General features: G+C 40.2%; 1 protein-coding gene across 3 annotated transcripts in view; it reads right to left on the reverse strand.

The window, feature by feature from the left end:
- The window catches only part of ppp1r13bb (protein phosphatase 1, regulatory subunit 13Bb), an 85,988-nt gene that overhangs the window by 61,350 nt on the left and 2,553 nt on the right, over positions 1-22,085 (reverse strand). Inside the window, exon 1 of one of the 3 annotated variants that reach the window (XM_055872491.1) lies at positions 19,325-19,365. The exons of the other annotated variants lie outside the window; for them this stretch is intronic. The gene's annotated coding sequence lies outside the window, so the exon portion shown is untranslated. Of the gene's footprint in view, positions 1-19,324; positions 19,366-22,085 lie in introns of those variants that run through there. 3 annotated transcript variants of the gene reach the window in all.

A 22,085-nucleotide genomic window follows, 5' to 3' on the forward strand; every position in this document is an offset into this window, starting at 1 on the left:
ACACCTGGGCATGCTCCTGATGAGGTGGCGGATGGTCTCCTGAGGGATCTCCTCCCAGACCTGGACTAAAGCATCCGCCAACTCCTGGACAGTCTGTGGTGCAACGTGGCGTTGGTGGATGGAGCGAGACATGATGCTCAATTGGATTCAGGTCTGGGGAACGGGCGGGCCAGTCCATAGCATCAATGCCTTCCTCTTGCAGGAACTGCTGACACACTCCAGCCACATAAGGTCTAGCATTGTCTTGCATTAGGAGGAACCCAGGGCCAACCAAACCAGCATATGGTCTCACAAGGGGTCTGAGGATCTCATCTCGGTACCTAATGGCAGTCAGGCTACCTCTGGCGAGGACATGGAGGGCTGGGCGGCCCCCCAAAGAAATGCCACCCCACACCATGACTGACCCACCTCCAAACCGGTCATGCTGGAGGATGTTGCAGGCAGCAGAACGTTCTCCACGGCGTCTCCAGACTCTTTCACGTCTGTCACATGTGCTCAGTGAGAACCTGCTTTCATCTGTGAAGAGCACAGGGCGCCAGTGGCGAATTTGCCAATCTTGGTGTTCTCTGGCAAATGCCAAACGTCCTGCACGGTGTTGGGCTGTAAGCACAACCCCCACCTGTGGACGTCGGGCCCTCATACCACCCTCATGGAGTCTGTTTCTGACCGTTTGAGCAGACACATGCACATTTGTGGCCTGCTGGAGGTCATTTTGCAGGGCTCATTTTGCAGGATTCATTTTCACTACCATGCTCTTTACAGGCAGATACATGTTTGTATATTACAGATGTCAAATATTGGGCAAAATGTCAGAAAAGGGAAAAGGTATAGAATTTAAAGTTTTCAAATATTTTACCTCAATGTCCTTAGGATGGGTTTGTCACAAGATGTGTGTTAGCGATGTGACTGGGCAAAAGGAACCCTTCCTCCATGCACTGTGGTAATGCCCAGTTGTGCACCCCTATGGGACAAAGCCTTAAAGTGCATGGGGTATGGCCATGGATTCCATATACCTATGTCACAAAGACTGACTGTTGAGTGAAAAGTCAGAAGTAGAGGGATTAACCATTCATAACTTAAAATTAGTTTCAGGTATTGTGTCAGTGTTAAATATGTATGAACATTTCATTCAAATAGCTCTAAAATGGCCACAATTAAGTGGCAAGGATGAGAGAATAAAACACTTTGTAGATGATATGCGGCATCAGACCAGACGGTCCTCTGTGGCTGCAGCTTCAAATTTCACAAACATTTTGTGGCGTGTCCACTTACCTACTGAGGATTTTTTCAATCAGTTTACTTGCTATATTGTATTTACTTCGCCACCATGGCCTTTTTTTTGCCTTTACCTCCCATCTCACCTCATTTGCTCACATTGTATATAGACTTCTTTTTCTACTGTATTATTGACTGTATGTTTGTTTTACTCCATGTGTAACTCTGTGTTGTTGTACGTGTCGAACTGCTTTGCTTTATCTTGGCCAAGTCGCAATTGTAAATGAGAACTTGGGTGATGATGGCTTTCGCCGATTGGTCGAGCACAAGGTACACACTACCAAGTGCGCAATTTTTCAGATGTTGCCCTACCGGAGTTACAGAGGTAGCGTCACTGCTATTGCTTCACGACATACATACATACTATAGAACGCCATTTGGGTCTTTGTGTGTCAAAAAAGATACAGTAGCACTGTCAAAGCTGTACAAAAAAAGTATGCAAACTAACACCGGCCACGAACGATGTGTTTACAATACCGCATTGGTAATAAAGCACTGTAGGTGTGCGAGACAACTTTACCAGCATCATAGCATACGTATCGATGAGTCGTTGTGACATACGAGTGATAGTGTAATCAACGTGTAATAACTACGCGTAATAACTACGCGTAATAACTACGTAAAACAATGTATGAACGCGTTAAATTATGTGACGCGCAGTCATGTTCAGGTCCTGATCGGTCAACAAGCTTATTTGACACATCAAATAGCGTTATTTAAAAACGCCAAAGACCCAAATGGCGTTCCATAGAAATCCTGGTTGAGAATGAAACGACTGAACAACAAAACAGTGCAGCAAGTAAATGAGATAAATAGATTTTGATTAACACACACACGGATGCAGCGGTCTAACTATTTAACTGTACTAGAATGCTTAAAAGGCAGCTAAAAGTTTAAACATCGGTATCGTTTTTTTGGCAAGGAAAATATCAGATATCGGCCAAAAAAGTCACATCGGTGCATCACTAAATAGAAGTAATAAGAAAGGAAGTATGCATAGTAATAATGGACTGTATTTACAAATATCAAGTGGGTAGTGACTGTCACGACATGGAACTAACTTTAAGTGGGAAGTTATTCTGTATGTCTATGATGATGTCATGTTGCCGAATCTACCTTTAAAGTGGCAGTCTGAGATCTGAGAAGTTATAATGTTCAAGAATCAATGGCTATGTGTCATGAATTTATAAGTCCAAAAATGAATGTACACTCACAGGAGGGCATCTCTCCACCATGATTCAAAGCTGTAACGACAGGGCCACATTTGAAAAGCTTCTCCATATCAAACATGACAATTTAGAAGAGTGCATTAAGGAAAGAAAAATAAATATGTAATGAACTACGCAAAAAGAGAGAAACAGAGAGCGCGCACAGGTATACGAGGTCTTTTGAATAAATTAACAGCTAGCTGACTCTTTTCATCCTTTCAGGGTCAACTCAGGGGAAAGAAAGTGCTGGCCTGCCATCAAGTCCGTTTCATTCCAGACCTTGAGTCAGTGCAGCTCTGAAATAGCTAATTGATGCTCCTATAACAGCCATAGGCCCATCCGGGAAGAGGATGTTATGTAATATATTTATATGTAAGATTGGGTTGTGCTTGTGAGAAACGGTAGATGGCGCTTGACTATCTCCTCCGGAGTCCCCCTGACAACAGTGCATTAGCCATTCCTGCCCGTGTGTTATTGGCTAAGGGAGTCACGCGAGATGAGGAGAGGAAAGGCACTGGGCTGCTCTCCGGTCGACTAGCTGTTTGACACTGATGGTCTGGTGGCGCCGTGGGGCACAAACGTCTGCCTGGGCCAGCGCCGCAGTCACTCAACTCCCCCATTGAGGACACTGGGGGGAGGAACCTCCCAGCACTGCCTACATGTCCATCCTGCTGCACCCTCTAAGACCACTATATGCTCTTATTCACTCACAACACACTAGGCTTTCTGTAACCTCTGCTCGGTGCAACGCCACTGGCCATCACCCTCTTTCACATTGACCACGTTTACATGCACACCAATATCCCGTTTTTATTCAGGGTGATCTTTATACGCATTTTCTTTCTTTTTTTTTTTTACCTCTAACCCCCTCTGAAAAATAAAACAAAATAAAAAGTTGGGCAAAAAGTATTTTTTTGTGACCAAGAACAGTGTTTCCCCCAACGCTGGTCCTCGAGTACCCCCAACAGTACACAGTTTTGTTGTAGCCCTTGACAAACACACTTCATTCAACTTCATTGAAGGATTGATGATTAGTTGACAAGTTGAATCTGGTGTGCTTGTCCAGAGTTACAATAAAAATGTGTACTGTTGGGGGGGGGGGTGAGGACCAAGGTTAGGAAACACTGCCCTAGAAGACTAAATAAAGCAGTGCTCAGCAGAATAAGGTCTTAAATTGACTTAATGCATGCATTAGTAATCTAGTTAACACCGGTAAAGTTGTCTGTTTCACTTCAGCTATGCCCCAACCTTGCAGAGAGAGGATGTTTAAGGAATGGGTAGGGGAGTAAAGGCAATAACTCCAAAACATTGGAAAGATTGTTCCCGTGCAAAATGTCCAAATGTCATCCGTTTGACCGGCTTTAAGGAAATGAAAAGCTGAGAAAATGATAAAATACATTTCTGATAAGACTTCAGTTTGTCTTGGGTGCATAATTTGTGGTTGAAATACTATCTGCATGCATAACAGTGTCAAAGATACCACGTTACATGAGGTTTTACTCAAGATGTTGAAAAATTAACATTTGGTGTATAGTTTTACTGCAAAAACTGCATAATTCTGCAGGAGTTCATATTATATAATTCTACAGGTGAGTGGTTATAGTCCTACAGTCAGCATCCAGATTTCAGTTACCATTCCATTTCACCCATATGAATTTAAATTAGGAATATTCATTTTTATTCCTGATACAGGGATACTCGTGAGCGGGATATCAAAAAGGTGCATGTCAACAGATTACCTAGAATAAGATGTAGCTCATATCCTGCTTAACTATCTCATATAGTACCTGTAAATGTGATCACTAAGGATAGCGGTGCTTGAAATTTAACAGGACAACTTTTCTTACAAACAATGGATTATGTTAAAAACTACTTTATTCCACTTTTTTTGTAGTGATGCACCTACAAATGACATTTTTGGCCGATTCTGATATCCTTGCCAAGAAAAGACGATACCGTCTTTTTCTTTTTAACATTTTAGCAGCCTTTTAAGCATTTTAGTACAGTTAAATAGTTAACACACACATGGACGCAGCGGTCTAAGGCACCGCATCTCAGTGCAAGAAGCATCACTACAGTCCCTGGTTCGAATCCAGGCTGTATCACATCTGGCCGTGATGGGGAGTCCCATAGGGCGGCGCACAATTGGCCCAGCATCGTTCAGCTTTGGCCGGGGTAGGCCGTCATTGCAAATAAGAATTTGTTCTTAACTGACTTGCCTAGTTAAATAAAGGTTACACACACACCTGACCAAAAAGTTATTTTGTTGGCATTTACGTATGTCCCCATTACCAGTAAAACATAATCAAAACCGATTTCACTTAATTGCTGTGATGTTTCGTTGTTCATTTGTTGGCGTTTCATTCTCAACCAGGATTTCTTTATTGCGAGTCAAAAAAATAACCTATAACCTTATTTGACGTGTCAAATAAGCTTGCTGACCAATTAGGACCTGAATATGACTGCACGTCAGATAATTGAACGCATTCATTAATTTTTACAACGATATTACACATTAATTACTCACTCACTCGTATTTCATATGTCACAACGACCCATCGATACGTATGCTATGATGATGGTAAAGTTGTCTCGCACACCTACAGTGATGGCCATTAAAAAAAAACTTGCTTGCTCATGAAAAAAATTTATATATACTTCCCCAAAAAAATAGCAAAACGACATCTGTTTCAGTAGCTATAGTTAGGTGTCATCTAAATAACCCTAATTTATAATACAGTTCTTGTTTGATTAATGGTGGTCGGACCAATCTATGTGAAGCTAGCCACAATAAGGCTTAGCCACAACAGTGGAATTTGCGGTTAGCCTTCAAAAAAGAAGTGTGGGATAATTCTACTATTTGTATTCATTTGCATCACGGTCAATGACATACTTTTATTTAAGGCAAACAGCACATTCCACTATTGTGCCTATTCCTTATTTTGGCTTGCTTCATAACACATAACCTGGTCCGGTGGAGTCTCACTAGCCAGATGAAGCTAGCTGGCTGCTTATAACTTTAGCTTTGGGCAACAGGGTTAAGTAGCTGTCTAGCTATTTACTTTCATGAATTGAAGTAAAATTTCAATAGGCGAACAACAAGTGGCTACCTAGCTAATACTTACTCACAAGGATTCCTAAATCATTGCTAAGAATAATGAAAATGACTGCAGTTTCTACTGGTCATTGTTTTCAGGCTGGTTGTATTGGTAATAGCTAGGTACCAAGCTAAAAGCTAGCTACCCCAGAAGTTGCAGTCTAACAAATTATGCTTTATTACCAACGCGGTATTCTAAACACATCGTTCGTGTCCGGTGTTTGCAGACTTTTTTGTGCAGCTTTGACAGTGCTGCTGTATCTTTTTTGACACGCAAAGACCCAAACGGCATTCCATAGTATGTATAGTTGAAGTCGGAAGTTTACATACACCTTAGCCAAATACATTTAACCTCTTATGGCTGAGATCGACTAAGATCCCGTTAACGGGATCGATTTGACAACAGCCAGTGAAAGTGCAGGGAGCCAAATTCAAACAGAAATCTCATAATTAAAATTCCTCAAACATACAAGTATTTCACACCATTTTAAAGATAAACTTGTTGTTAATCCCACCACCGTGTCCGATTTCAAAAAGCCTTTACGACGAAAGCACACCAAACGATTATGTTAGGTCAGTACCGAGTCACAGAAAAACACAGCCATTTTTCCAGCCAAAGAGAGGAGTCACAAAAAGCAGAAATAGAGATAAAATTAATTCACTAACCTTTGATGATTTTCATCAGATGACACTCATAGGACTTCATGTTACACAATACATGTATGTTTTGTTCAATAAAGTGCATATTTATATGCAAACATCTCAGTTTACATTGGCGCGTTATGTTCAGTAGTTCCAAAACATCTGGTGATTTTGCAGAGAGCCACATCAATTTACAGAAATACTCATAATAAACATTGCTAAAAGATACAACTGTTATGCATGGAATTTTAGACCCACTTCTCCTTAATGCAACCGCTGTCAGATTTTTTAAAAACTCAGAGACCAACACAACCCAAAGAGATATCCGCCATGTTGTGTAGTCAACAGATGTCAGAATAGCGTTATAAATATTCACTTACCGTTGATGATAATCAGAATGCACTCCCAGGAATCCCAGTTCCACAATAAATGTTTGTTTTGTTCGATGAAGTCCATAATTTATGTCCAAATAACTCATTTTTGTTAGCGTGTTTAGCCCAGTTATCAAAATTCATGACGCGCGATCACTAGATGCAGACGAAAAGTCAAAAAGTTCCGTTACAGTCCGTAGAAACATGTCAAACGAAGTATAGAATCAATCTTTAGGATGTTTTTAACATAAATCTTCAATAATGTTCCAACCGGAGAATTCCTTTGTCTTCAGAAATGCATTTGAACACAAGCTAACTCTCTCACGTGAACGCGCCTGGTCAGCTCGTGGCTCTCTGGCAGACCTCTGACTCATTCCCCTCTCATTCGCCCCCACTTCACAGTAGAAGCCTCAAACAAGGTTCTAAAGACTGTTGACATCTAGTGACATCAATATGACCCCATTTCCACTGTATCTTGCAAAGAGTTGAAAAACTACAAACCTCAGATTTCCCACTTCCTGGTTGGATTTTTTTCTCAGGTTTTTGCCTGCCATATGAGTTCTGTTATACTCACAGACATAATTCAAACAGTTTTAGATACTTCAGAGTGTTTTCTATCCAAATCTACTAATAATATGCATATCCTAGCATCTGGGCCTGAGTAGCAGGCAGTTTACTCTGGGCACGCTTTTCATCCAGACGTAGAAATACTGCCCCCTACCCAAGAGAGGTTAACAAGACATTTGTGGAGTGGTTGAAAAAAAGATTTTAATGACTCCAACCTAAGTATGTAAACTTCCGACTTCAACTGTATATCGTGAACCTAATAGCAATGACGCTATAACTCTGGAGAAGCAACATCTGAAAAATACGCTTTCAAAATGACTGCTCGACTTGTTGACTGCTTCATTCCACACAGCAGACATTGTGGGCTAGTTTAGGAATGCTGTTTTGCACGTGTAGCGCAACATTTTACGTGCCGTCATTACGCCATGTACCTACGTTTTATAGGTATGCACGTCAGCTTTGACATCGGTTTTTAACGTCGCCGTTAAACAAGATATCGATTGCGATATGTTGACCGATATATATCTCACATCCCTAATTTGTCATTTTTTCCCCCTCCTGAGAAGCGAGAAATCCAAAACCGAGAGCCAAAGATCATGGAAAGAACTGAACATGTTGTGAACCGTTACACCCCTAGCAGACATTCCTCAACTAGAACAGATGAGCATGGACCCAATCAATCAGCCTTAATCAAAAGCAATATGGTCACCTGACAGCCTGCAATCAAATACCAAACCCCCAGGCAAACAGGTTAACACAAATGTATGAGTGTGTTGGGGAGTTATGACATCACGTTAGTTGTTAAGCTAATATCAACACCTGAGAATTTTATGGATTTGTCACACAAAACAAGTACCCACTAAATAAGCTGGCCTTGGCAGACTTTCAGTTGACTTTTCAGACAGGGTAGAGACAGTCGGGAAAGTCCTGTATGGTAATACTTTGAGAAGTTAAATGAAATGAGGTGAAATGTGAACTTTGCAAGGTGGAATTGAACGAAAGTGGCAGTACAGGTGCAATGCTTAATCGTCTGAACGGGAGGCACTGGGAGAGTGAGATCCAAACCGTTGCTGGCAGCAGCGCAGGCCCCCAACAATAGACAGGCTCTTCACACGAAAGAAGCATGATAAGGCATGAAGTGAGAAAATCACAGAGCTGTTTACAGAAATTATTCAGTAGATACGCAGCCATTGTCAATGGCAAAGGATGACGGATTCAATGCAATGACGGCATATCTAGAACCAGACCACAAGATACCATGTTGAAAAACTATGACGGCCCGGATGGGGAAATTGTACAATATTTGTTCTGAAAGTACCAAGTGCAAGCTCTCAAACGCCATACCGGGGGTTAACAACATACTATTGGGCGTCTATGAACAGTCGGTCAATACATCACTACAATGAGCAATCACCGTGAGAAGTGGGACATGAAGAAGTCCAGGTACTGACCACAGAACATGGAGGAGAGGCACAGCAGAGAAGCTAAAAAATGCACTAACTACCATCATTGCCAAGTGGGTGGGGGACAACGTTATTCTAAAATGGACTAAATTGTTTCTCCCCCCTCATCAATCTACACACAATGACAAAGAAAAACAGGTTTGTAGAAACTAGAAGAAATTGAAATTGAACTTCAGTTCATGAAAATAAATAGCGAGCCAGCTACTTAACCCTGTTGCCTAAAGCTAAAGTAATAAGCAGCCAGCTAGCATCATCTGGCTAGTGAGGCTCGACCGCACCGGGTTGTAGAGTTAGCCACAATAAAGATTAGTAACAAGTGGAATTTGCGGTTTGCCTTCAAAAAAAAAGTACCTCTTTGAAAGTGATGCTAACGGTTATATTTGGTGGAATCATGCCTTGTTTAGACTAAATCATGTTAAACAAGGTTTGAATGTGAAGCAATGAAATGGGGTATCAGTCTACTCGGTGACACCCACAGAACACCACTGTTTAGAGTTTAGGCATATATTAGCATTGTAGCTCTTATCGCAGGACTGTGTGTGAAATTACCTCCCCAGTCAGCATATATTGCGTATTGGCATTCATATTGCACGGTACAGCTTTACCTACGGATTGGGGATAAATGAAATGGGGTATCAGTCTACGAAATACCCAAGATATTTTTTCCCAACGTCCTCCTAAGCTATCAGACTCCAAAACATCCACACAGTATAGTTTTTCCTCGGGAATAGTGTTCAATACACATGGGACAATAAATGTGGCTCAATTCACAGTTGTTTCAGAGTCCCGCAATAAGAGCTACAACGCTAATGTTCTCTGGGTGTTACTGAGTAGACTGATCCCATGTCATTGATCCACAATCCATAGATAAGGCTGTACAATGAAATAAGTATGCCCTCAATGCAATTCTAAAGTATAATACATCCATTGTGATTTCAATAGATGTCAAATTTACACATTTTCTTTTGTTGATTTTATATAACATTCCAACCTCGTTTAGCATGATCTATTCAGTTATGGCATAATTGTACTATTTGTATTAATTTGCATCACTGTCAAGGACATACTTTTATTTTGAAGACTAACCACAAAGACCACTATTGCGGCTAATCCTTATTGTGGCTAGCTTCACATAGATGGGTCCAACCACCATTAATTAAATAAGAAAGGTCTTATAAATTAGGGTTATTTTAGATGATTACACCTAGCTAGCTGGCTAACTATAGCTACTGAAACAGATGAAGTCGTTTTGCTATGTTTTTGGGGAAGAACATTGTTTGCTTCCATGAGCTAGCTAGCTTTTTTTTATGACCAGCACAGTGGACAACTTTACCAGCATCATAGCATACGTATCAATGAATCGTTCTGACATGAAATACAAGTCAGTGTAATAACTACGTAAAAAAATCTAGTAACACGTTAAATTATTATGTGACGTGCAGTCATATTCAGGTCCTGATTGGTCAACAAGCTTATTTAACACGCAAAATACCCAACCGGCGTTACATAGTATGAGAAATCCTGGTTGAGAATGAAACGACTGATCAAATGAACAACGAAACAGCACAGCAAGTAAATTAAAGAAATAGGTTTTGATATGTTTTACTGATAATGGAGACATACGTAATTGCCAACAAAATTACTTTTTGGTCAGTGTGGTGTGTGTAACCCTTACTTAACGTCCATGTGTGTGTTAAATAGTTAACTGTACTAGAATGCTTAAAAAGGCAGCAAAACATTTTAATACCGGTTTTCGGTATCGTTATTTTTGGCAAGGAAAATATTGGATATCGATATCGGCCAAAAATGTCATATCGGTGCATCACTACCCTCAAGATTTGTCAGGTTGGATGGGGAGAGTCGCTGCACAGATATTTTCAGTTCTTTCCAGAGATTTTCGATCAGGTTCAAGTTCGGGGTCTGGCAGGGCCACTCAAGGACATACAAAGACTTGTTCTGAAGCCATTCCTGCATTGTCTTGGCTGGGTGCTCAGGGTCGTTGTCCTGTTGAAAGGTGAACCTTAGCCCCAGTCTGAGGTACTGAGCATTTATTTTTTTATCAAGGATCTCTGTACTTTGCTCTGTTCATCTTTCTCTCATCCCTGACTAGTCTCCCAGTCCCTGCCGCTGAAAAACCTCCACCTTCTCCCCCGATTGCTCAGTTTGGCCGGGCGGCCTGCTCTAGGAAGTCTTGGTGGTTCAAAATTTCTTCCATTTAAGAATGATGGAGTCCACGGTTTCTTGTGGACCTTCAAAGCTTTAGAAATGTTTTGGTATCCTTCCCGAGACCTGTGGCTCGACATAATCCTGTCTCGGAGCTCTACGGACAATTCCTTCTACCTCACGGCTTGCTTTTTGCTCTGACAAACTGTCAACTGTGGGACCTTATCTAGACAGGTGTATGCCTTTCCAAATCAGGTTCAATCAATTGAATTTACCACAGGTGGACTCCAATCCAGTTGTAGAAACATCTGAATGATGATCAATGGAAACAGGATGCACCTGAGCTGAAATTCAATTATTTTTGCAAAGGGTCTGAATACTTTAGGGATCTGTTTATTTTATTTTTATTATAATAATTGAATTATAATAATTTGCTTTGTCATTATGGGGTATTGTGTGTAGATGGATTAAATAAATAAAAATCCTCATCAATTATAGAATAAGGCTGTAACGTAACAAAATGTGGAAAAGGTCAAGGGGCCTGAATACTTTCCGAATGCACTGTATATGTGGCAAATAGAGATGGGCAAAGATATTAGAATATCCGGACATCAGTATTTGATTACTTGCGAGAGTATTCATTTAAGAAAATAATAGGCCTATTAACAATGAAAAAGCTGTCTAAAATAAAATGAGTTATGTGACAAGGCTACAAGGATAGACCATTACATGGAACATTTTAATAAAACACTGACAGTTATGAGAGCGCCCCATAAAAAAAAAAAGACGTAGCGAACACACTTGTGTAGCTTGTTGTTATTGCCGGTCAATCAATGCGCCACTACAGCTCCATGTGTAGGAAGTGATTTCTAATCAATGCAAAATATAATAAAAATGTACCAAATTAAGTTGAATAAACGAGAAGGGGTAGGCTACAATGATCAACCAACAGGTAGGTTGTTGTTTAATATTAATGGATTGGCTGTAGACAACAACAAAACCCAAATTTGCTATATCGTAAAAATAAACAAAAAAATTGCTTTTTGATCTTAATTTAAGATTAGGAATAATGTTAGCAGTGTGGTTAAGGTTAGGTTTCAAATCAGATTTTAAGAAGAGAAATTATAGAAATAGGCGGGCTTTAGACATTATGACTGTGGCAGTGGTAACTAGTGACAACCCAAAGACGGGTAGTGCAGCAAAATAACCTCAATTAGCCCTCCTGCCTATGCTGTCTGACAAATCACTATTTTAGTAGTTCTTCAAAGTAAATAAGGCATAGTTTGTATTCAGCAGTAATAAAAGTATAAATCTTAGATCATGTACTGTATTTTCAGGTATATACCTCACAAAGCCTTCTATCCCTTCGATCAGGCGTTCGGACAAGCACACGCGAAATGGATTATGATCATTGTAGTGTATAAACTATGTTGAATATTGACCTGTTGGAAACTACAATGCAGTCTAGCTCCACAGTGCTGAGTAGAGCCATCAAAAATTATGATCTGACGATGATGATGATGCACTGACTACCGAATTTGATAATCAATCTGGCCTTCTCTAACCCAGCTCACTAATACATTACGTTAACAAATTAGAGCCAAATCAACTAATTAATTCCAAACTGAATTCTCAAATTGCAATCCAAAAACAGCAATTGTCTTAGAAATATCCTTCAAAATGTTGATTTCTTCTTACACTGTGAAATTAATGACATCATGAGAATGGCTGCAAATGGTTCAGATAACGCATGAATACTTATTCAAAAAATTAAGACTTAAAATAAGGTTTGTGTTTCATGTAGACTTTGGCGTGACGTTTTGATTAGAGGTCGACCGATTGATCGGAATGGTCGATTTCAAGTTTTCATAACAATCGGAAATCGGTATATTTGGACACTGATTTGGCCAATTTATTTTTTACACCTTTAACTAGGCAAGTCAGTTAAGAACACATTCTTATTTTCAATGACGGTCTAGGAACGGTGGGTTAACTGCCTTGTTGAGGGGTAGAACGACAGATTTTTACCTTGTCAGCTCAGGGATTCAATCTTGCAACCTTACGGTTAACTAGTACAACGCTCTAACCACCTGATTACATTGCACTCCACGAGGAGACTGCCTGTTACGCGAATGCAGTAAGAAGCCAAGGTAAGTTGCGAGCTAGCATTAAACTTATCTTATAAAAAAACAATCAATCAATCATAATCACTAGTTAACTACACATGGTTGATGATATTACTAGTTTATCTAGCGTGTCTTGCGTTGCATATAATCGGTGCGGTGCGCATTTGCGAAAAAGGACTGTCTTTGCTCCAACGTGTACCTAACCATAAACATCAATGCCTTTCTTAAAATCAATACACAAGTATATATTTTTAAACCTGCATATTTAGTTAATATTGCCTGGTAACATGACTTTCTTTTAACTAGGAAAAATGGTGTCAATTCTCTTGCAACAGAGTCAGGGTATATGCAGCAGTTTGGGCCGCCTGGCTCATTGCAAACTGCGTGAAGACTATTTCTTCCTAACAAAGACAGCCAACTTCGCCAAACGGGGGATGTTTTTTAAAAAGCGCATTTGCGAAAAAAGCACAATCGTTGCACGACTGTACCTAACCATAAAACATCAATGCCTTTCTTAAAATCAATACACAGAAGTATATATTTTTAAACCTGCATATTTAGCTAAAAGAAATCCAGGTTAGCAGGCAATATTAACCAGGTGAAATTGTGTCACTTCTCTTGCGATCATTGCACGCAGAGTCAGGTTATATGCAACAGTTTGGGCCGCCTGGCTTGATGCGAACTAATTTGCCAGAATTTTACGTAATTATGACATAACATTGAAGGTTGTGCAATGTAACAGGAATATTTAGACTTATGGATGCTACCCGTTAGATAAAATACGGAACGGTTCCGTATTTCACTGAAAGAATAAACGTTTTGTTTGAGATGATAGTTTCCGGATTCGACCATATTAATGACCTAAGGCTCGTATTTCTGTGTGTTATTATGTTATAATTAAGTCTATGATTTGATATTTGATAGAGCAGTCTGACTGAGCGGTGGTAGGCAGCAGCAGGCTCGTACGCATTCATTCAAACAGCACTTTCGTGCGTTTTGCCAGCAGCTCTTCGCAATGCTTCAAGCATTGAGCTGTTTATGACTTCAAGCCCATCAACTCCCGAGATTAGGCTGGTGTAACCGATGTGAAATGGCTAGCTAGTTAGCAGGGTGTGCGCTAATAGCGTTTCAAACATCACTCGCTCTGAGACTTGGAGTAGTTGTTCCCCTTGCTCTGCAAGGGCCGCGGCTTTTGTGGAGCGATGGGTAACAATGCTTCGAGGGTGGCTGTTGTCGATGTGTTCCTGGTTCGAGACCAGGTAGGGGCGAGGAGAGGGACAGAAGCTATACTGTTACACTGGCAATACTAAAGTGCCTATAAGAACATCCAATAGTCAAAGGTTAATGAAATACAAATGGTATAGAAAGAAATAGTCCTATAATTCCTATAATAACTATAACCTAAAACTTCTTACCTGGGAATAATATTGAAGACTCATGTTAAAAGGAACCACCAGCTTTCATTTGTTCTCATGTTCTGAGCAAGGAACTAAAACTTTAGCTTTTTTACATGGCACATATTGCACTTTTACTTTCTTCTCCAACACTTTGTTTTTGCATTATTTAAACCAAATTTGAGGCTAAATTGATTTGATTGATGTACTATATTAAGTTAAAATAAAAGTGTTCATTCAGTATTGTTGTAATTGTCATTATTACAAATTAATTAATATCGTATTAATATTTAATATTATTAGTATCGGCTTTTTTTGGTCCTCCAATAATCGGTATCGGTATTGAAAAATCATAATCGGTCGACCTCTAGTTTTGATAACCATGTAATTCTCTCGAATAAGATGACTTATCAATATATTCGGCACTCTTTACTCCGATTCGAAAATGCTAATTAGCATCAGAGTATACATCATGCCAGAGTAAGCCTACACGAAACACAGACCTTATTTTAAGTGTTTCTAAAATCCCCTACGGGAAAAATGAATGGTGGGAAAATTATTGGAACGATTTCCCTGTTTGACCGCTAGGTTATGCGTATTATGACTCATACTTTGGAATTATCTACCAACATAGCAGGAGAAGGCCAATATCTGCCGATAATGTCAGTGAACCGATATATCGGTCGGGCCCCTAAACAAATACTTTGAAACTGACAATGACCAAAACAATTTTCCCTTATCCATTGTTACTTACATGTAATGGACAAAAGACACCCGCTCTCCCTTCCAAACTCCAAAAAGTACAGATGAAATTCAGTACAAAAACAGGACAGCCCTCACGCACACATTGTGCCATTCAAAACATACCAACATTTAAATAGGCTACTACCCCCCCCCCCATCTCAGATAGATACATAAACACCAACAAACTCCAGTCTCTCCTTTTCTCTCACCTAAATCACTCAAGTCTATTACTCCAGGACAGCCTGCCCCCTTCAATGGTTGTACGAGTGAGAGACAGAGTGGGTGTCTGTTTGTTTGTTTGCGAGCACATGAGTGTGATGGACTGGAAGGGCGGCTGAGGCTCCCTGAGAGCGCCCTGTGCTGTTCCACCGGGGAGCAATTCGTCTGACCTGCTAAATTTACCCCCAGGGGGCATGACAGGCACAGAGAGTTAACACATTTATCCACTGCCAAGGCTGGGCTGGCCAGCAAAACTTTCATCCATCCCGTTAGCAGATTGCCAATTTCTCTCTGGCAGCATCTTCTCCTCAATAACCTGAGGATTTGGGAGTCTGTGCTCCCCATCTACAATGCTGGGTCTGACTAAATAGGCCTAAAATGTTAGATGGCAACAGTGGGGTGGATAAACCTATCCAATCATTAAGTATCATCAGTGCTCATGAGAGATGAAATGCAGATTGAAAGCCATTTCCTAAATATTGCACACCGCGCAAAGCATTTGTGCAAATGCAGGAGAAACCATAAACCTGACCTTTGACCACCTGCTGTACAGTGAGGGCACTAGGTCCTCACACACCCTACAGTCATGTATGCATGCATGTCACTGTCTAGGCAGATTGCCAGCAGCCCATGGACAGTTCAGTTTTCTTCACCATTGGAGTCCTAGCACGAGACAACATTCTAGGTCATGTTACCCCTCTGATAGACTCGCATGGCAAGACTCTCCCACACAACGCCAAAAGGTGTGTGTAGCTTGCAGGTGTAGGAAAAATTGGTAGGTCACACACAATCTCCTGTGTGATAGGGAAAATAAAATATCTCTTCCCACCCTACGTTCTTCAGAAGTCCATGGAAATATATCAACCTTGTCAAAACACAGGGTTTGTAAATGTGCTTCGCTAACTAGCGTACCTTCGATAACTTCAAAAGTTTGATATAATGTAGGCTACATTTTTCATATCACCCCCACTCACGGCAGCAGTATGTTGACCTTAGAATGTCCCAACTCCCAAGCCCGGTGATATCACAATCGAACAGCCATAACAAACCACGGTTACATCCACAGTTGTTATGCGAGTCAAGTCACATCGTAAAAAACATTTATTTTTTTTAAGTGTGATGGAAACAGGACATTTTGGTACAATTTTATAAGTGCTGTTATAGAATGTATTAGTCGACATGGTGGGATCTTTTTGTGCCTGTAAAATTAATTAAGCAAGAAATGGAGGTGGAAACGCCTTAATGCGCAAATAATGATATAACAACCACCATATCGAAGTAAACTTGGATTTGCGTGATTATTTGGTGTGTGTTGTCCTCCCACTACAACTTGGGAAATGCAGTTCTCCCTTTTATCCATAATAGTCACATCATGTAGACTAGTCCACCGCACATCTGCAAGCTTTTGGCTAGAGCACACGTGCAAAGACCAGAATAGGCATATTTGCTATTTAACGCAACAGTTTGTGACAACAACAAAAAACGGTAGTTGAAAACGCAATGGAAACACATTTAACTTTCAATGTTTATTTGGTACATGAAAACTTCAGCGAAAAAGTACATTTTGTGTGCACTGTCACCACGCACTGATTTTAATCTGCAACAAGTCAGTTTGGTGAAAGACACCACTGGTGGGAAAATACGCATGTTTTCTATATGCAGATTTTTGAATTTTTGCATGATAATCTGTCGCTAATTGGATGTAAAACATGCTACTACGGCTGAAGAAAAAAAAGAACCATGAAGAGCAGAGCAGATCTTTCTGTTCTCTTCAAAATTAGCCCCATGGAATGTCTCTGTAGGGTAGGGTGCTAGTGACAGTGGAGAGGGGGGGGGGGGGGGGGGGGGGGGTAAATGAAACACAGCATGGGTAAAGCAGCCTTCCCCATGAGAGCCTAACCTCATGCTGAACCCAAAGCCACACCTTTAGAAGGGGTCAGAAGTTCAACTACCCAATATTTATCTACTCCACTCTAACCTCTTTCCTCGGCTTTTAAAGTACAGTCAATTATATCAGTGTGGGCCTGGTTTCAATGGTTTTGCATTAAGTTTGTTTTGTAGTGCATTAATTTTACATACAGTACGAGTCAAACGTTTGGACACCTACTCATTCAAGGGTTTTTCTTAATTTTTACTATTTTCTACATTGTGGAATAATAGTGAAGACATCAACTATGAAACACCACATATGGAATCATGAGGTAACCAAAAAAGTGTTGAACAAATCAAAATATATTTGAGATGCTTCAAAGTAGCCACCCTATGCCTTGACAGCTTTGCACACACTTGGCATTCTCTCAAGCAGCTTCACCTGGAATGCTTTTCCAACAGTTTTGAAGGAGTTCCCACATATGCTGAGCACTTGTTGGCTGCTTTTCCTTCACTCTGTTGTCCAACTCATCCCAAACCATCTCAATTGGGTTGAGGTTGGGTGATTGTGGAAGCCAGGTCATCTGATGCAGCACTCCATCACTCCCCTTCTTGGTCAAATAGCCCTTAAAACCTCTTGACGCTAGGGGTCAGATTATTATTATTATTTTTTTTAATAACGTTCCCAAGGTAAACGGACTATTTCTCAGGTCCAGATCGTAGAATATGCATATAATTTACAGATTAGGATAAAAAACACTCCAAAGTTTCCAAAACTGTCAAAATATTGTCTGTGAGTATTACAAAACTGATTCTGCAGGCGAAAACCTGAGACCATCTAACCCGGAAGTGATTTTTTAAATTTGATTGTATCTGTGTTACCTGGCCTGTCTTTCTTCCATTTAAAGGGGTATCAACCAGATTCCTTTTTCAATGGCTTCCTCAGGCTGTGACCAGGCTTTAGACAGTTTCAGGCATTTATTTTGAAAAATGAGCGAGATTTTTCAAAAGTAGTCAGGTGTCCTCTGATTAGTTCCTGCGCGCAAGAGGGTAGCTCTCCGTTCTCTTTTTCTCTCTTATTGAATAGGTTACGGTCCGGTTGAAATATTATCGATGTTTGTTAAAAACAACCTGAGGATTGATTATAAAAAACATTTGACATGTTTCTAAGACCATTACGGATAGTTTTTGGAATTTTCGTCAAACGGAACGAGGCTTTGGTTTTCTAAACATAACGCGCAACCCAAATGGCGTTTTTTGGTTATAAAAGTAATATTTATCGAACAAAAATAACCTTTGTTGTGTAACTGGGAGTCTCGTGAGTGCAAACACCCAAAGAATATCAAAGGTAAGCGATTCATTTTTATTGCTTTTCTGACTTTCGTGACCATGCTAATTTGGGGCTAGATGTTCTAGCATTGATTGATACACTCACAAAAGCTTGAATTTCTTTCTATGTAAAGCATATTTTCAAAATCTGACACGATAGGTGGATTAACAACAAGCTAAGCTGTGTTTTGGTATATTTCACTTGTGATTGCATGATTATAAATATTTTTAGTAATATTTTGCGCCCTGCAATTCAGCGGTTGTTTAGGAAAATGATCCCGTAAAAGGGATCCGTAGCGCAGAGAAGTTAAACAGCCTGGAGGTATGTTGGGTCATTGTCCTTTTGAAAAACAAATGATAGTCCCACTAAGCGCAGACCAGATGGGATGGCTTTTGGCTGCAGAATTCTGTGGTAGCCATGCTGGTTAAGTGTGCCTTGAATTCTAAATAAATCAGACAGTGTCACCAGCAAAGCACCCCCACACCATCACACTTTCTCCTCCATGCTTCCCGGTGGGAAACAAACATGCGGAGATCATCCGTTCATAAAGACACGGCAGTTGTAACCAAAAATAACCAATTTGGACCAGACCAAAGGACAAATTTCCACCGATCAAATGTCTATTGCTTGTGTTTCTTGGCCCAAGAAAGTCTCATCATTTTATTGGTGTCCTTAAGTAGTGGTTCCTTTGCAGCAATTTGACCATGAAGGCCTGATTTATGCAGTCTCCTCTGAACAGTTGATGTTGAGATGTGTGTTACTTGAACTCTGTGAAGCATTACTTTTGGCTGCAATCTGAGGTGTAGTTAACTCTAACTTATCCTCTGCAGCAGAGGTAACTCTGGGTCTTCCTTACCTGTGGCGGTCTTCATGAGAGACAGTTTCATCATAGCGCTTGATGGTTTTTGCGACTGCACCTGAAGAAAATGTCAAAGTTCTTGAAATTTTCTGGATTGACTGACCTTCATGTCTTAAAGTAATGATGGACTGTCGTTTCTCTGCTAATTTGAACTGTTCTTGCCATAATATGGACTTGGTCTTTTACCAAATAGGGCTATCTTTTGTATACTACCCCTACCATGTCACAACACAACTGACTCAAACTCATTAAGGACAGTAATTCCACAAATTAACTTTTGACAAGGCACACCTGTTTATTGGAAAGCATTCGAGGTGACTACCTTATTAAGCTGGTTGAGAGAATGCCAAGAGTGCGCAAAGCTGTCATCAAAGCAAAGGGTGGCTACTTTGAAGAATCTCAAATATATTTAGATTTGTTTAACACTTTTTTGGTTACATGATTCCATATTAGAGGTCGACCGATTAATCGAAATGGCCAATTAATTAGGGCCGATTTCAAGTTTTCATAACAATCGGAAATCGGGATATTTGGACACCGATTTGGCCGATTATTATTATTATTATTTTTTTTTTTTACACCTTTATTTAACTAGGCAAGTCAGATTAAGAACACATTCTTATTTTCAATGACGGCCTATGAACGATGGGTTAACTGCCTCGTTCAGGGGCAGAACGACAGATTTTCACCTTGTCAGCTCAATCTTTCAATCTTGCAACCTTACAGTTAACTAGTCCAACGCTCTCATTGCACTCCACGAGGAGACTGCCTGTTACGCGAATGCAGTAAGCCAAGGTAAGTTGCTAGCTAGCATTAAACTTATAAAAAACAATCAATCATAATCACTAGTTAACTACACATGGTTGATGATATTACTAGTTTATCTAGCGTGTCCTGCGTTGCATATAATTGATGCGGTGCGTATCGTTGCTCCAATGTGTACCTAACCATAAACATCAATACACAGAAGTATATATTTTTAAACCTGCATATTTAGCTCAAATAAATCCAGGTTAGCAGGCAATATTAACCAGGTGAAATTGTGTCACTTCTCTTGCGTTCATTGCACGCAGAGTATATGCAACAGTTTGGGCGCCTAATTTGACAGAATTTTACATAATTATGACATAACATTGAAGGTTGTGCAATGTAACAGGAATATTTAGACTTATGGATGCTACCCGTTAGATAAAATACAGAACGGTTACGTATTTCACTGAAAGAACAAACGTTTTGTTTTCGAGATGATAGTTTCCGGATTCGACCATATTAATGACCTAAGGCTCGTATTTCTGTGTGTTATTATGTTATAACTAAGTCTATGATTTGATAGAGCAGTCTGACTGAGCGGTGGTAGGCAGCAGCAGGCTCGTAAGCATTCATTCAAACAGCACTTTCGTGCGTTTTGCCAGCAGCTCTTCGTTGTGCGTCAAGCATTGCGCTGTTTATGACTTCAAGCCTATCAACTCCCGAGATTAGGCTTGTGTAACCGATGTGAAATGGCTAGCTAGTTAGCGGGGTGCGAGCTAATAGCGTTTCAAACGTCACTCGCTCTGAGAATTGGAGTGGTTGTTCCCCTTGCTCTGCATTGTTAACGCTGCTTCGAGGGTGGCTGTTGTCGTTGTGTTCCGGGTTCGAGCCCAGGGAGGAGCGAGGAGAGGGACGGAAGCTATACTGTTACACTGACAATACTAAAGTGCCTATAAGAACATCCAATAGTCAAATGTTAATGAAATACAAATGGTGTAGAGAAATAGCCCTATAATAACTACAACCTAAAACTTCTTACCTGGGAATATTAAAGACTCATGTTAAAAGGAACCACCAGCTCTCATATGTTCTCATGTTCTGAGCAAGGAACTAAAACTTTAGCTTTTTTACATGGCACATATTGCGCTTTTACTTTCTTCTCCAACACTTTGTTTTTGCATTATTTAAACCAAATTGAACATGTTTCATTATTTATTTGAGGCTAAATTTATTTATTATATTAAGTTAAAATAAGTGTTCATTCAGTATTGTTGTAATTGCCATTATTACAAATAAAAAAATATTTTGTGGGGGAAAAAGGGGGGGGGGGGCAAATCGGCATCGGCTTTTTTGGTCCTCCAATAATCGGTATCGGCGTTGAAAAATCATAATCGGTCAACGTCTATTCCATATGTGTTATTTTATAGTTTGTGTCAGCACTATTATTCTACAATGTAGAAAATAGTACAAAATAAAGAAACACCCTGGAATGATTAGGTGTGTCCAAACGGTATACTGGTACTGTATAATCCTTTGCTTTTTCATAAGTCAGTGGAGCCTTCACAAAAGTTAGGCTATTCAAAAACTCTTAAAAGGGGTAGCCTAACACCCATTCCAAAGTCACAAATGAATTAACAGCCATGACTAGAAAGTTTTTTAAAAAGGGATAGACAAATGAGCTGGGACAGATATGAGGGAACATAGTGTGATGACTGGTGGGGCATGGATTTGAACACATGCAGAGAGGGGATTGTTTGAGTGCAGAGGGCAGCGCCTTTAACCCTAAATGCTCAACCAACCTCAGGCACTAATGTAATCTTTCTTAAAAGGAAATGAACAGTGCCACACAGCACTTAAACCCCTGTGGATTTTCTGAAAATCTACTAATCTCATTAGATCCCCAAATGGGCAGCAGGCTTGGCGGAATATTGTCAGGGCGCTGCCCCTCCCACATTGTTCACTAAGATTATCCCAACTTTCTTTAATGTACTCACATTTTTAAATGGTA

The sequence above is a fragment of the Salvelinus fontinalis genome, chromosome 20, assembly GCF_029448725.1.
Source record: "Salvelinus fontinalis isolate EN_2023a chromosome 20, ASM2944872v1, whole genome shotgun sequence".
Classification (NCBI taxonomy): Eukaryota; Metazoa; Chordata; class Actinopteri; order Salmoniformes; family Salmonidae; genus Salvelinus; species Salvelinus fontinalis.